A 16317-nucleotide genomic window follows, 5' to 3' on the forward strand; every position below is an offset into this window, starting at 1 on the left:
GTGATGAACTAATTGTTGAATTCCCAAATACATTTCATCAATTTCTTGTCGGATAATTGTTAGATATGTAGGGCGATCTAACAAAATTGTCATAGAAATTAACATACTTTCTTCACATCTTGTATGTGTCCAGCACTTTCCTTATTAATGTGTCTATGGTTTGTTACAAAACTATTACGAGCGGATGAAATACGAGCATTTGTTTTAGACATGTACATGTCTGTCGACATCTGACAAACTTTAAAAAACCACGAGAAATATTAGTTACATACTACTATAATTGTCTCGTATACTGCACCAGTCGTTCTGAATATTCGACTCTAGCAGTGCCAAAAGGTGAACGACCCATTGATCCAATAAATGAAAGAATTCCTCGTTTTGTAGGAGAATCCGTATATAGAACATTAATGTACAGAATTAATATTCCAGTGTCATTAGCTACCACTGTTCAGTACGCGGGGAACTTTTGTTCCGCCTGTTTTATGCATCCATCTATTACATCGACTGAATAACCATTGTAATGAGGTAATGAGGACGTACCAAACGTTTTGGTAATGTGTCCTATCGCGCATTCTGGATAAATCTGTCATTTTGTATTGGAATACATGCACTCATTTGTTTTGAAAAATGTCAAAATTGAATAATTTCGTATACACAAAATAAATTTTATTCTGAATGCAAACAATCGCCATACTGATCGAAGAAGACTCCCGAAAGCTAAAATATAAAGAATGGGATTATGAACATAAATATAAACGTGAAAATAAGTAAGATATATATCTCATCAACATTTTGTACGAAAGGTTTCCATGCATTCTGAAACCGAGCAGTGGTGAGCATCATTCATCTCGAGACTTTTCCTGTAAATAGAAATTGACTGTATCTGAAAAATATGATACCAATTGTCACAAGTAGGTAATAGTAATTTCACACAAGTAACCGTGCGAATAAGCAACAGACATAAATAGTAGTAGCAAATACTGCATCAACATGTTTCACCAAAACATTTCTCATCATGGAACGTATATTTGTATCCGTACAGTATAACCATTGAACACTGAATTCTCTTGACTTCCTTTCGAGTCATGTAACTGTAATTCATTGTTCATCATCGTATTTCATTGAACACCATTGTATTTGTAAGTATATCGTATCATCATGTGACGCACTATCGTCAGATCTCTTTGGATCGTAGTTCATATCTTTTTCTCGTATATACACGCATAGCGAAACGCTTTGTAATGGTCCGCGAAATATGTACAATGTCTCTTATGGACAGCGCGACCTGTAACCTTCCCGTAGAAGTAGTAGGAATATATGCAACTTGACCTAAACATTGTGGTCAGTAACCCGGGAATGAATTCATCAAGTAATAGTATGCAACGTGACCCAAACGTTATCAGCGTTTGGTCACCAACCCGTGAATAGGAATGTATTCTTCATTTATTATCAACCAACACGTGACTGTATGCAGTCGAAGTATTCTGAATATATTCAACAAGACATTTGACAAGAACAACACACATTTCAACATATATGCACGATTCTACATCTTTGTAACCTTGTGACAATTGAATCATGTAAAACCGTAATAAGAATGATTTATAGCATGCATCGATAAGAGCCGGGCTACATGCCTATAACATCATAGAGTAATAATCCTGAAATATAACACATGCAAAAATCTATGTTAGACGTCTCCAACATGAAATCTGCAGTGCCTGAAATGAAAAGGAAACTAAATATATTAACAGAAATAAACAACTGTGAAACCTGTACGAAAATAGATTGATATCATCTAACGTTTGCGCTTTTTCTTTTTCTTCAATGACTTCTGAATCATGTAATTTCGAATCAACCCTTGAGGAATATTCGATTCGGGTTCCCATGTAGCTTCACGTACAGTGAAATTTTCCCAGTGAATCTTGTAGTATTTCTCTCCATTGACGATTTTATGCGCTAGAATTCGTTCACTATAAAAACGTCATCATCTTCCAAGTCAAAAGTGGGCTGTTGTACCTGGGAGGGAATTGATTGCTGGGACGCATGGGTCGACTCATTTGCGTCCGAATCAGATGCATCATGTTGAGGCATGATAACTGGTGTGTCGTCTCCGCCAGCTGGAATGGGATGAGTTATTCTATCCTTGGGGTCGACAAATCTTTTAAGCCGATTTGCGTGGACAGGCACTTTAAGTAATTTGTGATTATCACAACGACGCAGCTGGTAGGTGAAATGGGGCAATTCGTCAACAATGTAGAACGGTCCTTGAAAAACTTGCCCTAACTTTTTACATTTACCCACAGTGCGTGCCGTTGAATGGAACCACTTTATCTCGGAGTTGAAAAATGGGATTTGAGGTATTTTTGCCATAATAGCATTTCGCTTTCTCATGCGCTTGCTGTAAGTTGGCACGTGCCACCTGTCTTGTAACCTCGATATGATGGATGATGACATCAAGACGTTGCTTTATTGTGTGGGGAAGAGGTTGAAACGATTGTAATTCAACATCAATGGGTACTGAACATTCTTGTCCAAACAGGAGGAAATATGGAGAAAATCCAGTACTTTGTGTTGCCGGACTAGTATTATACGCGAACATAACACTAGAGAGGAGATCATCCCAATTGTCTTGGTTTTCATTGATAAACATGCGTAATGTCTGCCACATAAATGAATTGAGTCTTTCACAAGCTCCATTGGTTTGTTGGTGATAACTGCTCGTTTTCAGTGCCTTGATCCCCAATATAGAACATACCGCATTAAAAAGTTTGCTGGTAAACGAACTACCGTTATCAGTCAATAACACTCTGGGAATCCCATAAACACAAATATACTTGGAGTAAAATGTCTTGGCTACTTCTGCAGCGTCTAACGAAGAAATAGGAATAGCCACACTCCATCGTGAAAATGCACAAGTTAACAGAAACACATACCGATGACCTGCTTTGGTGATTGGCAATGGTCCTAAGAAATCAGCTTGAACACGGTCAAACAATTTGCCTGGAACTGGTAACGGTTGCAACGGGGCTGGTCTCTTGTGAAAATCACGTTTATTGACTTGACAAGCAGTACACGACAAAATATACTGCTTTATGTCTGCCAACATATGATGCCAATAGTATTTCTGGCGAATAGCATTGAATGTTCTATCAATACCGACATGTCCTGCCAATAAACTATCATGATATGATTGTAACACCTCTTGTACTAACGATTTGGGTATTACTAACTGACGAATGAGTCTGTCTTTTCTGTGCCCCGGTCCTGGCGGTGCATACAGATGATACAATATGTCATTGTCAAGAATGAAATCCTGGCTTTGTAACAAGAGTAATCTTGTGGTTTTGTCGTCAGTTGCAAATCTTGGGACCTTTAAACAGTCAATCAAGGGCTGTAGTTCAGGGTCTGCATATTGTTTCTCTGTTATGGAGCAATCTCCTACAGGGTCGGAATTGACACGGAGAGGGTCAACAAGTGAGTCATCCTCAGGTGCATTCAAAATCGACGAGTGGCTGTCATCGTCCGATTGAGTGATATCATTGTCTGTACAATTCACATCAGTAACAAACAAATACGGTACATCAGAGAGTGGATCATCCATACCTTCAGGGCATTCTGGGTACGCCAAACGTGACAAAAAATCCGCATTACCCAAGTTTTTTCCTGGTCGGTACTGAACTGTGAAAGTGAAATCACTCAACAAAAGTGACCATCGGCTCAATCGAGCAGAGCGGTCCTTATTATCCTTCAAATACTGTAGAGCTCTGTGATCCGTTATTACAGTGAACGGAGCATGCGTCAAATACACTTTGAAATGTTTGATACCTGATACTACAGCTAAACATTCTTTTTCAGTGATTCCATAGTTTTTCTCTGCTTTAGACAGAGCACGACCACTGTAAGCAATTACTACATCTCTGTTACTGTCATCTTTTTGACCAAGCAAATATCCTATAGCCTCATCACTAGCATCTGTGTATAGAATAAATGGTTTGTCAAAATCTGGAAATGCGAGGATTGGTGGTTTGAGTAGGGCCGACTTGAGAGTTTGAAATGCCTGTTCCTGTTCATCCGTCCAAACAAATTTTTGATCTTTTTGCAACAGTGAATGTAAGGGAGCTGCTATCTTTGAAAAATTTTGAATGAAGCGGCGGTAAAACCCTGCCATTCCCAGGAAGCTTTTAACTTCTTTTGACTTTGTGGGTGTCGGAAAAGACGCTATGACACTAGTTTTCTCAGGGTCGACTTGGACACCTTTGTTGGAAAAAATGTGCCCCAAATAAGAAACTGACTGTTTAGCAAACTTGCACTTGGATGGTTTTGCTTTTAGGTTTGCCTTGCGTAAGCACAAAAATACTTCTTCCAAATCAGCTAAATGGGTCTCAAAGTCTGGCGAAAAACACAACACATCATCTAAATAGCACATTGTTTTACGCCAATTGAGTGTACGGAAAACATCATTGATCAGTCTTTGAAAAGTTGCTGGGGCAGAGGCTAAGCCAAAGGCCATACGGTTGAAGTGATAAGTACCACTAGCTGTCACAAATGCAATTTTGGGCTTACTTTCTTCATTTAAAGCTATTTGCCAATATCCTGCAGCCAAATCAATAGTTGTGTAATATTTTGCGTGTGCCGTGCCCAAAACATCAAGAACATCTTCTAATCTTGGCATTGGGAAAACTACTGGACGGGAGCATGAATTCACAACTCTGAAGTCGATCGCCATTCTCCATGATGGAGGCGAACCCTTAGCAGTTTTCTTGGGCACCATTACAACTGGAGAGGCCCATGGGCTATCATGATCTGGTTCACATATGCCTAAATCCACTAACTCCTGAACTTGACGATCTATCTCTGCGCGCATAGCAGGGTTAGTACGGTAAAAACGTTGCCTAACCGGGGGAGCATCTCCTGTATCAATATCATGTTCGGCTGTATCATTTAGTCCAATTTCTGATAGATCAACAGCAAAACAATCACGATACTTGGCTAGCAGGTGTCCTAGTCTAGCTTGTTGCTCCTGTGACAGAGAGGGATGCAGAAAATCGATATTCAAGTCACGTAATCTCGCGTCTACTTCTGACTGAGAGAGGGGTGGTTCTGAATCAAATGAGGGTTGTGACTGCACAGGCATAATTTCATCTGATGGTACAAAAGTGAAATTAGCAACTTCATGACCTTTTAGAATGTCTACAGCATGATCATTAGTGTTAATGATTTGGAACCTTATAACAATATGCTATTATTGGGATGGGTCTTTTCTATCAATAAACACAATCAAAACTCTCAGTGACAAACCTGTTTTTACATTCGATAGTAATTGATAGTAAATCAATTTTGAGAAGAGAAATCATTTATCATTTAATCACAACAAAGTTCTATTTACCTACAATCAAACTTCTCAGTAACGAACCTGTTTAAGGCTCACCCTGCTCTACTCACTAGACAGTGGACTGTTCCATTATACCCGTAGGTGTTACCCTAATTAACCTTCTAGTTCAGTGTCTGTCAATTGGGTGTCTGTCAAATGGGAGATAACCGTCAGAGCGGGTGGGCGTGCGTAATGGCATAATCACCGTCTTCCACGATTAAACGCGGAAAACTGGATTACACCCCCGGTCCCTCGATAATACGCGAGGCCTCGATAGTCCATGTTAGACTTGTTTTTCACGGAATTTCCCCCACTGTTATTGCGATTAAACAACGGGGATTAAGAGTGTTTGAAAAGAGTCACGTGCACATGCCCTGATATAACACACACACACACACACACACACACACACACACACACACACAACACACACGCACGCACGCGCACACACACACACACACACACACACACACACACACACACGCAAACAAAGTAACAACAATTTTTTTTTTAAAAACACACACACGTCATGCTGTTACGCCACAATGCAATTACAACCTGTGAAGGTACGGGTTAGTACTGATCTTCAGCAGCCCGTGCTCGTCTCACCCCTGCTTGTCTCGCATACTTGTTTAAGAGACTGACTGACTGACTGAGTTTTGGTTTTACCCCGCTTTGAGCAATATTCCAGCAACATCACGGCGGGGGACACCAGAAATGGGCTTCACACATTGTACCCATGTGGGGATTCGAACCCGGGTCTTCGGCGTGACGAGCGAACGCTTTAACCACTAGGCTACCCCACCGCCCTGTTTAAGAGACGACTAAAGGGATCGGTTTGACTCATGTCGAGACACATAACGACGGTCTGTAACTAATCGAGTGTTTCTTGACCAGACAATCCCGTGGTCAACATCATGACCCGTGTCTCGAAACTGCTTAAAATAACGTTTTCCTTCTCTAAACGTAACGATGAGCGTTTTCTCGTGGGGTATATTTGCTATATGTAACATATGTTATATTTGGGATTACAGTTTCTTAGTAAAGTACAAATTCTAGTACTTTTGTTGGGTTGAGTCCCATCCGTGATTCGAACCCACACCTTGATATTTTCCTACAAAACATCACGACAGTACTCCACCCATACCAACACAATAAGTAATCGCGATGACGCACATCACGTTTTGCACTCTCATCAAGTCTTTGTATGAATTATTTCAATGACATCAAATTTCTCCCTCACGACTTTGGGGTGTGGAAAAACTTTGGGGTGTGGAAATATCTCACATCTTCACACGACTTGCACTTTCTTTCTTTTCTCCATTCCAATCTGCGTGACTCACCAGGCTAAACCTTTCATTCATATTTACATATGTTTGTACTTCTTTTTCAAACCATTTGATTTCCTAAAACAATATTTTATTTCCAAAGAAGTTATATGTACAAGGTTTGAACATTGATATTTACATAAAAGGAAATAGAATCAGCAAAAACAGGCTAAATATCGACTGCCACATTTCTACCCTTGGAATTCCTGATGGAATATAACGTAAGAAGTGATGCATGCTTACGTAAGAGTTAACAAATAAGATGTACTACTTAATGAACATATCAATTATGGTACCAGCTAACTTATTGAAAGCGGTTAGAATCAGCTATGAATTTATAGACATAAGCAACATTCCACCCATTTCAAATTGAATAGCAATATCCTATTCTTAAATTTGCTTGCTTGGTTCCTATTCATAACATTTCAATACATTCCAGTCAGCATGAGTAATCTCGTTATATATAAAGATGTCATGGAATAGGTTCAAAGGACAGCTCCTGAATTTATGAATGTGCTCCTGAAAACTCCTTGGGTATGTAGAGGCTCCTTGAAAATGCTAATTGTTCTCCCCTGAAGGTTATTGTTCTTCCTTAGGGAATGTTTGTTCTGCCTGAAATGCTATTGTTCTCCTTAGGAATGCTATTGTTTCTTTAGGAATGCTATTGTCTGTCCCGAACTGATTACTTATATGCTACTTATAGAGTAGATGTCAGTAATACCTATCTCTTTTTGTTTAATCATTTTGTGCACTTTACCTCATCAAAGGACTATCATGTACAGGTATCCTCAATGTTTCCACTCTTATTGAAATTTGTTATTATGATCATGCTGTATCAAGTGATAGGAAGTTAGATAGAATTATAGCAGTTAGGCTAAAACGAGAATTGTATTCGTTTGGAACGTACATTGTCTTTATACATATGCGATAGTGAGTTCACTAGCAACCTGAGGGAGATTTTGTTGCAAACCATAAATTTTAAGCCGCGTGATTAGTGATCTGTTGAAAAGCTGCAGAACCTAACACGCAAGTACTTTGTATCAACTTCGATCATCACATATGTTATCACGTATTATCTATCAAGTGATACAGATTACTTTATCTGTCTGATAAGTGGTTTATAATTATGTTCATGCGATTGTCTTGAACAAAGGTGATATTCACAAATTTATACATCACGATAGGTGTAATAAACCGCTCAGATAATGATCTTGTGTACTGTATACTAGGCGAGTATTAACAACTATTAAGAATTTCTACTGAGAACGAGGAAATTCACAAAAGTGTAGCAAATATAAATACACAATACCATTTAGAAAGTGGTCAAATGTAACATATGTTATATTTGGGATTACACTTTCTTAGTAAAGTACAAATTCTAGTAGTTTTGTTGGGTTGAGTCCCATCCGTGATTCGAACCCACACCCTCAGAGTCAGGCACCTAATCGCCAGCACACAAAGTCAGCCGCCTAACCCGCTCAGCCACCGCGGCTTCCACTAAGAAAGTGTAATCCCAAATATAACATATGTTACATTTGACCACTTTCTAAATGGTATTGTGTATTTATATTTGCTATAGTATCCATGAAAATGCAGAGAAAAACGACTTCGTTTTAGATTACTTCACAGAATAACTACAGAGATGCCGTCCATCTTAATAAGACATTATGATGCTAGTAGTACTCATTTTAAACGTACATATATTTTAAAACTTGTGCAGAATAAGTTTTAAATTACATTAGTTAAACAATGCGTTTAGGTACGATATGGATGAGATATTGTCAAAGGAACTTTAAATCTTAACACCTTAAAGTAATATGCATGATTTATTTAAATGTAGACGGTAACCTGTTACAATATATTAACCCTAAGTTCATATTATTTTCCCGCATCTTAGCAATAATATTATACAGCAATAAATATAAAATTTATCCCACACTATCGCGATGTGGGTGATATAAAAAGTGTGAGAGCAAGAACACTTTTTGTGAATTTCCTCGTTCTCAGCAGAAATTCGCACAGTTGTTAATCAATACAGCAATAATGATCATTATCTGAGCGGTTTATTACACCTATCGTGATGTATAACCCAGAATATCACCTTTGTTCAAGACAATCGCATGAACATAATTATAAACCACTTATCAGACAGATAAAGTAATCTGTATCACTTGATAGATAATACGTGATAACATATGTGATGATCGAAGTTGATACAAAGTACTTGCGTGTTAGGTTCTGCAGCTTTTCAACAGATCACTAATCACGCGGCTTAAAATTTATGGTTTGCAACAAAATCTCCCTCAGGTTGCTAGTGAACTCACTATCGCATATGTATAAAGACAATGTACGTTCCAAACGAATACAATTCTCGTTTTAGCCTAACTGCTATAATTCTATCTAACTTCCTATCACTTGATACAGCATGATCATAATAACAAATTTCAATAAGAGTGGAAACATTGAGGATACCTGTACATGATAGTCCTTTTGATGAGGTAAAGTGCACAAAATGATTAAACAAAAAAAAAGAGATAGAGTACTGAAACATCTACTCTATAAGTAGCATATAAGTAATCAGTTCCGGACAGACAATAGCATTCCTAAGGAGAACAATAGCATTCCTAAGGAGAACAATAGCATTCCAGGCGAGAACAAGAGCATTCCTAAGGAGAACAATAACCTTCCAGGGGAGAACAATAGCATTTTTTCAAGGAGCGCTCCTACATACCCAAGGAGTTTTCAGGAGCACATTCCATAAATTCCAGGAGCTGTCCTTTGAACCTATTCCATGACATCTTTATATATAACGAGATTACTCATGCTGACTGGAATGTGTATTGAAATGTTATGAATAGGAACCAAGCAAGCAAATTTGAATAGGATATTGCTATTCAATTTGAAATGGGTGGAATGTTGCTTATGTCTATAAATTCATAGCTGATTCTAACCGCTTTCAATAAGTGCTTGGTACCATAATTGATATGTTCATTAAGTAGTACATCTTATTTGTTAACTCTTGTAAGCATGCATCACTTCTTACGTTATATTCCATCAGAATTCCAAGGTAGAAATGTAGCAGTCGATATTTAGCCTGTTTGCTGATTCTATTTCCTTTTTTATGTAATATCAATGTTCAAACCTTGTACATATAGCTTCTTTGGAAATAAAATATTGTTTAAATCAAATGGTTTGAAAAGAAGTACAAACATATGTAAATATGAATGGAAGGTTTAGCCTGGTGAGTCACGCAGATTGGAATGGAGAAAAGAAAGAAAGTGCAAGTCGTGTGAAGATGTGAGATATTTCCACACCCCAAAGTTTTTCCACACCCCAAAGTCGTGAGGGAGAAATTTGATGTCATTGAAATAATTCATACAAAGACTTGATGAGAGTGCAAAACGTGACGTGCGTCATCGCGATTACTTATTGTGTTGGTATGGGTGGAGTACTGTCGTGATGTTTTGTAGGAAAATATCAAGGTAAGTCAACTGTAACCTACAATAGAAAGCGGTTTGTTTGCACATATACTATCCATCAAAGTTTAGACTCACTAGTGAAAATTAAGTAAATTAATAAAGGCATGCTAACTTCACGAGATAAGTATTGAAATTCCCGTTATTTACTGATTAGGATTAGAAATGATCATAGGTACTTAAAACAAGACGTAAAGGTCGAAAAATCACTGTCATAAGTTTACACAACGAATAAACAAAATGCCTTTTTGTTTATTTTAACAAAAACAAAAAAAAGAAAAGTTTACTTCAAATGGTAGTGTAGCATTGTTGCAGAATTACGGAAATGACCTTGTTTTCTGGAAGCTTGACCCATATCGAATTCATGTAAGTTGGCTGTGTAATGATATCTTGCAGGGTTTTGTAAATAATTAATCTTTGCCGCAGGTACCATTAACCTTTATTTTTACTTAATTTTCACTAGTGAGTCTAAACATTTGATGGGTAGTATATCTTAGATTGAAAAAAATGCGATCCGCTGGAGTGTAGCGCCAAAACACAGCTTTGAGGCGAGATGACCAACTTTCGACCCCACTTTAACGTGGATGGCTGCGTTTGGGTGAATATTTTCAATTTCAGCAACTGACATTCCAAAGCGCGTGACTCACCAGGCTAAGCCTTCCATTCATATTTACATATGTTTGTACTTCTTTTCAAACCATTTGATTAAAACAATATGTTATTTCCAAAGAAGCTATATGTACAAGGTTTGAACATTGATATTACATATAAAAGGAAATAGAATCAGCAAACAGGTTAAATATCGACTGCTACATTTCTACCTTGGAATTCTGATGGAATATAACGTAAGAAGTGATGTATGCTTAAAAGTTAGAATAACAACTAGTTTCTGAAATGAACATATTTTACTGAAAAAAGTTCATAGTAAAAAAAATATAATATAATGAAAAGGAGCCCTGGCACTTTCTTCATTTTCAGAAGCTGAGGAAATCTAGACTTGCCACATTTTCTAGACCTGCGTGGGCTTTTTTGGATATGTTTGCTTCAGGGTCTGTACGACAGACTAGCTAACAAGTGTTAACAAATAAGATGTACTACTTAATGAACATATTACTTATGGTACCAAGCACTTATTGAAAGCGGTTAGAATCAGCTATGAATTTATAGACGTGAGCAACATTCCACCCATTTCAAATTGAATAGCAATATCCTATTCAAATTTGCTTGCTTGGTTCCTATTCATAACATTTCAATACACATTCCAGTCAGCATGAGTAATCTCTTTATATAAAGATGTCATGGAATAGGTTCAAAGGACAGCTCCTGGAATTTATGGAATGTGCCCAAAATGATTAAACAAAAAAGAGATAGAGTACTGAAACATCTACTCTATATAAATAATGAATATACTCACCTTCTATAAGTTATCTTTAAATTCTTCTTGGAATCGATGAAACTCCACAATAGCATCGGCTTTAATCAGATATTCAACAATAGTTGTCATGTCATCGATATCCAATATGACAACAGAGCTACTGTCTGACTTTTGAATGGAAAGTGATCCAAACAGTCGATCAAAAGTGAAATGAAAGTTTTTAATAATATGACTCAACAAACAACGCGTGGTTACGTTGTATGTCTTAGATTTAAAACTTCTAACTTCTTGGAAAAAAGTCGATAAATAACACTTTTAATTTGGAAGCTGTTTCAAAATCTAAAATAAAATCCGAAGCGTTATTATTTCCAATTTTAAGTTCGTACTCTGTTTTATAGCATTAAATGTAACGTGAACACCCATTACATGAAATATTCCAACTAAATCCGTTGCGTACAGTGGTGCGTTTTAAGATGTAAACGAATTTTGCAAATCCCTAAATATGTTAAAAGCTATTGATGATGTGGCACGTATGCATACTTAAACGAACTGTCGCGGTACTAACAATTTCTTTTCATCACCAATTCTACTGATAAAAATGTTAAAACGTAACAGGGAGGGGTCTTGTACATATCAGTTCTATAGACAGTAATACAAAGCGAACCATCTTGACCTACAGATCAAAGACTTGTCAGCACTTTGACACAATAGGATAATGAGAAAACCGATGCATGAACGTGATACAGCGTTTGTCTTGCTGATGACACAAGACGAATTTCAGTGCACGTAATTACTACCACGAGATGGAGTCGTGATGGACTAGAGCGTGCATGTGTCTTGAAACAAAATCGCTAGATGTTTGAGTCTATTCTGGAAACTCGTCCCAGCCAAGAACAAACCGAGAAACTCTAACACCTCGCAGGTTTCAATTAGTCTCTCATTTCAATTCACCACCACCAGTGTAGATGTTATCCGCCCGCGAGTGATAGGACAATAACGGCTATGGGAGCCTGATAGGAGTCTAACAATGACAAAGGTTAACCTTGGGTTTTAGATATATAACGAGATAATTCTGTGTGTCAGTCCTCTCGTTGTATGATTTGTTGATCTTGGTAAGAGTATTGAACTCGGATGATTATTCAGATGAAGACGAAGTTAGTCAAGTTTTGTCAGTTATCAAATAACACGCCGACGCCACCTAGACACCGCCTATGCATCCACTTTCAACATTTGCATTTACTACTGAGAATCATTCAGTCATGCTGTCCTTTCATAGCTGTTCTATATATAGAGTACACCATGCATTGAGTATCATCCAGTCATGCCACCCTTTCATAGCTGTTCTATATATATCTCGATGTTTTCATTTCAGTAATTCAACATTTTTTGTGTATTTTCTCTTCATGATAAAATTCATAAATACACATCTTGTACATCTTCAGAAAATGAGAAAATGGTAACTGAAGACATATAAATAAATATGCTTTAATATGTTTCCATAAATATACATAAAGATTTTTGTTCATAAATATACATAAACAATAATTATTCCAACACAGGGACACCAACTAGGTCTGAGACAAGATCCCCTAGAATTTGGAATGAACTGAATTTTGCAATGAGGGAACCATATCTACTACATTCTTTATATACAGGCACAATGGCAGAAATAATCATTTGAATAAGTTTCACTCAATTTAGCTGATATAATTCGAGTTCACTCAAATTAGTTACTAGAAATCGAGTTCACCCCAAACAAATTGGTGCCTTGTAATTATTGAGTTCGAACTCTCATGTCCCCCAAATGAGACTATGGGTGACAACTACTCACTGAAAACAGACTATAGCCAGCAAACTAGCGGACCGTTACTCTTACTCCGTTATCATCACATCAGCTGTCCGGCAAAGTGGGTTATGACCTTTTAGGATGAAATGTGGGATGTGGGATAAAATGTGGGATGTGGGATTTCTGGTCAGTTGTCCCTTTGTTTTTGCTAATTGGAGCATGAAATATGGGATTTTTGGGGGTGGGATATGGGCTTTTATCTTTAGCTAATTGTTGCATTGTTTTACCATTGTTTTGAAGCGGGGTTTTTTTGGGTTTTTTATTTTGTTTTTTGGTGTGTGTGTGTGTGTGTGTGTTATCAGGGCATGTGCACGTGACTCTTTTCAAATACTCTTAATCCCCGTTGTTTAATCGCAATAACAGTGGGGGAAATTCCGTGAAAAACAAGTCTAACATGGACTATCGAGGCCTCTCGTATTATCGAGGGACCGGGGGTGTAATCCAGTTTTCCGCGTTTAATCGAGGAAATACGGTGATTATGCCATTACGCACGCCCACCCGCTCTGACTGGGTTCGGTATCCCGGGCGCTTTGTTTTGAGGGAAGTAAACCCAAGTACACAATATTGCACATTTGATTTGCGATTGTACGCTTATAACTTTGCTTATTTGGGTTTTTTGTTTCATAATCAGCAGTGTATATTATATGTCATGAATAAGTGATAATTGTGTTTTAATTATGTTTGTTTGGGTTTTTTTGGGTTTTTTGTGTGCATGTTGAAACAGAAGGATTCCAGGATCAGACTGATGTATGTCTCAGACCCTGGTGCTTGTATAGCTGAACCCTCTGTTTGTATGATACAACCAATTCATAATAAATAACTTTCTCATTAAAATCAATCATTAACTGCTTAATGAAGAAGAAGACATTGTGTATCACTACGCTTAATGAAGCTGGGTGTGGGATTACTAGCTAATTACTGTATTGTGAGGCTATTTTAGGATGAAATGTGGGATGTGGGATAAAATGTGGGATGTGGGATTTCTGGTCAGTTGTTCCTTTGTTTTTGCTAATTGGAGCATGAAATGTGGGATTTTTTGGGGGTGGAATGTGGGATATGGGCTTTTATCTTTAGCTAATTATTCCATTGTTTTACCATTGTTTTAGCATAGTTTCTATTGTCTGTGCTGTAGAATGAAATTTATATCTACTGTTATCTGTAAAGTTGAGTAATAACCAGTAATGTACGTGGTGAAGCATCAACATCTACGTCTGTCTAATTTTACAGCGTGTACAGGCGTGAGTATTTGACCATTGAGTTGTGGCCAGAGCGGTCACAATAAACACGTGCAATAAACACTTGACATCAACTTGATTTTATTGCAAATTTTCCCAGGTGAGGTATTTCGCAAAGTGGAATTTTACTAAGGCCAATTGGCCATTATTCCAAACTCTTTGCTCTGAAAAACTTATACCGGACAACTTCAGGAATGTTCCTGATCCCATGGAACTATTTACTGATATCTTAAATACTATAACAGTTGCAAACTGTGTATATTTTTACCTAAAATTATTCAGATATTTCTCAACAAAGTCGATTTTATATCTCTCACATTTTGTTAAAATATTCATGTTGGAACAGACTTGATTACACAATGCCATTGCAAAATAACAGACTTGTTATAACTTGCGTAACTGACAGCTGTCTATATGCCGCCGTATTCGCCCAATGCCGGTAATAGCCTAATTGAGTAGTGTTATCATATGTTAACTAAACACTTCAACGAAAATAAAGAAGCCCCCCATCATACCTTAACTAGACAAACAAATGAATAGCCACTAAAACAATTTTAATCCGTTGATATCAATGGGTGACGCTTATTTGTGAAAACGGTATTGATTCCCTTACTCATAGTGGCTTTCGTGGCACCGAGGTTTGTACTTGAAATGTGGCTTAATTGGTAGTTTTAAAAGTGGCTTTCCCGGGCGGACACCAATAGGGGAGACCGCCATGGTGCAGTCTCTGTCTGTTTCAGCGAAGCGCCTGCGCTGCATACCCAGGGAACCATGTGCTAAAAAAGAACCGAAAAATCGAAAAATAAAACGATATAAATACGAAACGGGAAAGCAGTTGCAATTTGTGGAAAACAGTTGTGTACGCGATGTGATCCTGCATCGCATATCATCGAAAATGCGTAACAACATATCCTACAACAATTATAAAGCAAGTTTACAAAAAGAAATAATATCATTTTTTAGATTCGTTTCTACTTCAACATTTCACTGACCTGGTCACGCGTCGAGGGAAATTTAGCGAATGTAGAACCCATGCAAAAAGTTTTCGGACACTTGACGTAATTTCCGTAGACTTACATGTTATTTCAGTGTAACATAAATCATTTTCATGAGGTGAGTTTAGGATGGACCTTTGTAAACTGTGACAGGCAAATTTGAAATCATCTCTGCTCTGCGGACTTAATTTCAGTTCAATTTTTCGACTAGTATTTAACTAATGACATCACATTCATCAACTTACGTATGGTTCTACAATGCACACTCCTTAAAGGAGTTCGCGGCACTATACACATGTTGCCAAATTGTTGCCATTCGATAAATATGCAACGGAAAATTAGACAGAAATTGTGTGATTGTAGGTAAGATGATTCCTCACAAATGTGCAAAATTTGACTTGGATCTTACGAAATTAAATTCATGAAAATTATTTTTGATAAGATAAGATAAGATAAGATAAACTATATTGTCCCGCAAGGGAAATTTGTCTTGCATTCATAGAGCCAATACATGACTTTTAAACAAGCACATAATGCCACATCCGATTTAAGCACTCGGGAATATATTTTTTCAAAGCACCGCAATCATAACGCGCGTTCTGATTGGTTTGTCGTATTTTCACACGACAAGCATCAAGACGGGGAGGGGACCACACTCCGGCGCAGCGATGAGCATAGCATGGATCAG

Source organism: Haliotis rubra, unplaced genomic scaffold, assembly GCF_003918875.1.
Source record: "Haliotis rubra isolate DU_JTF1 unplaced genomic scaffold, ASM391887v1 Scf1552, whole genome shotgun sequence".
In the NCBI taxonomy this organism is placed as follows: domain Eukaryota; kingdom Metazoa; phylum Mollusca; class Gastropoda; order Lepetellida; family Haliotidae; genus Haliotis; species Haliotis rubra.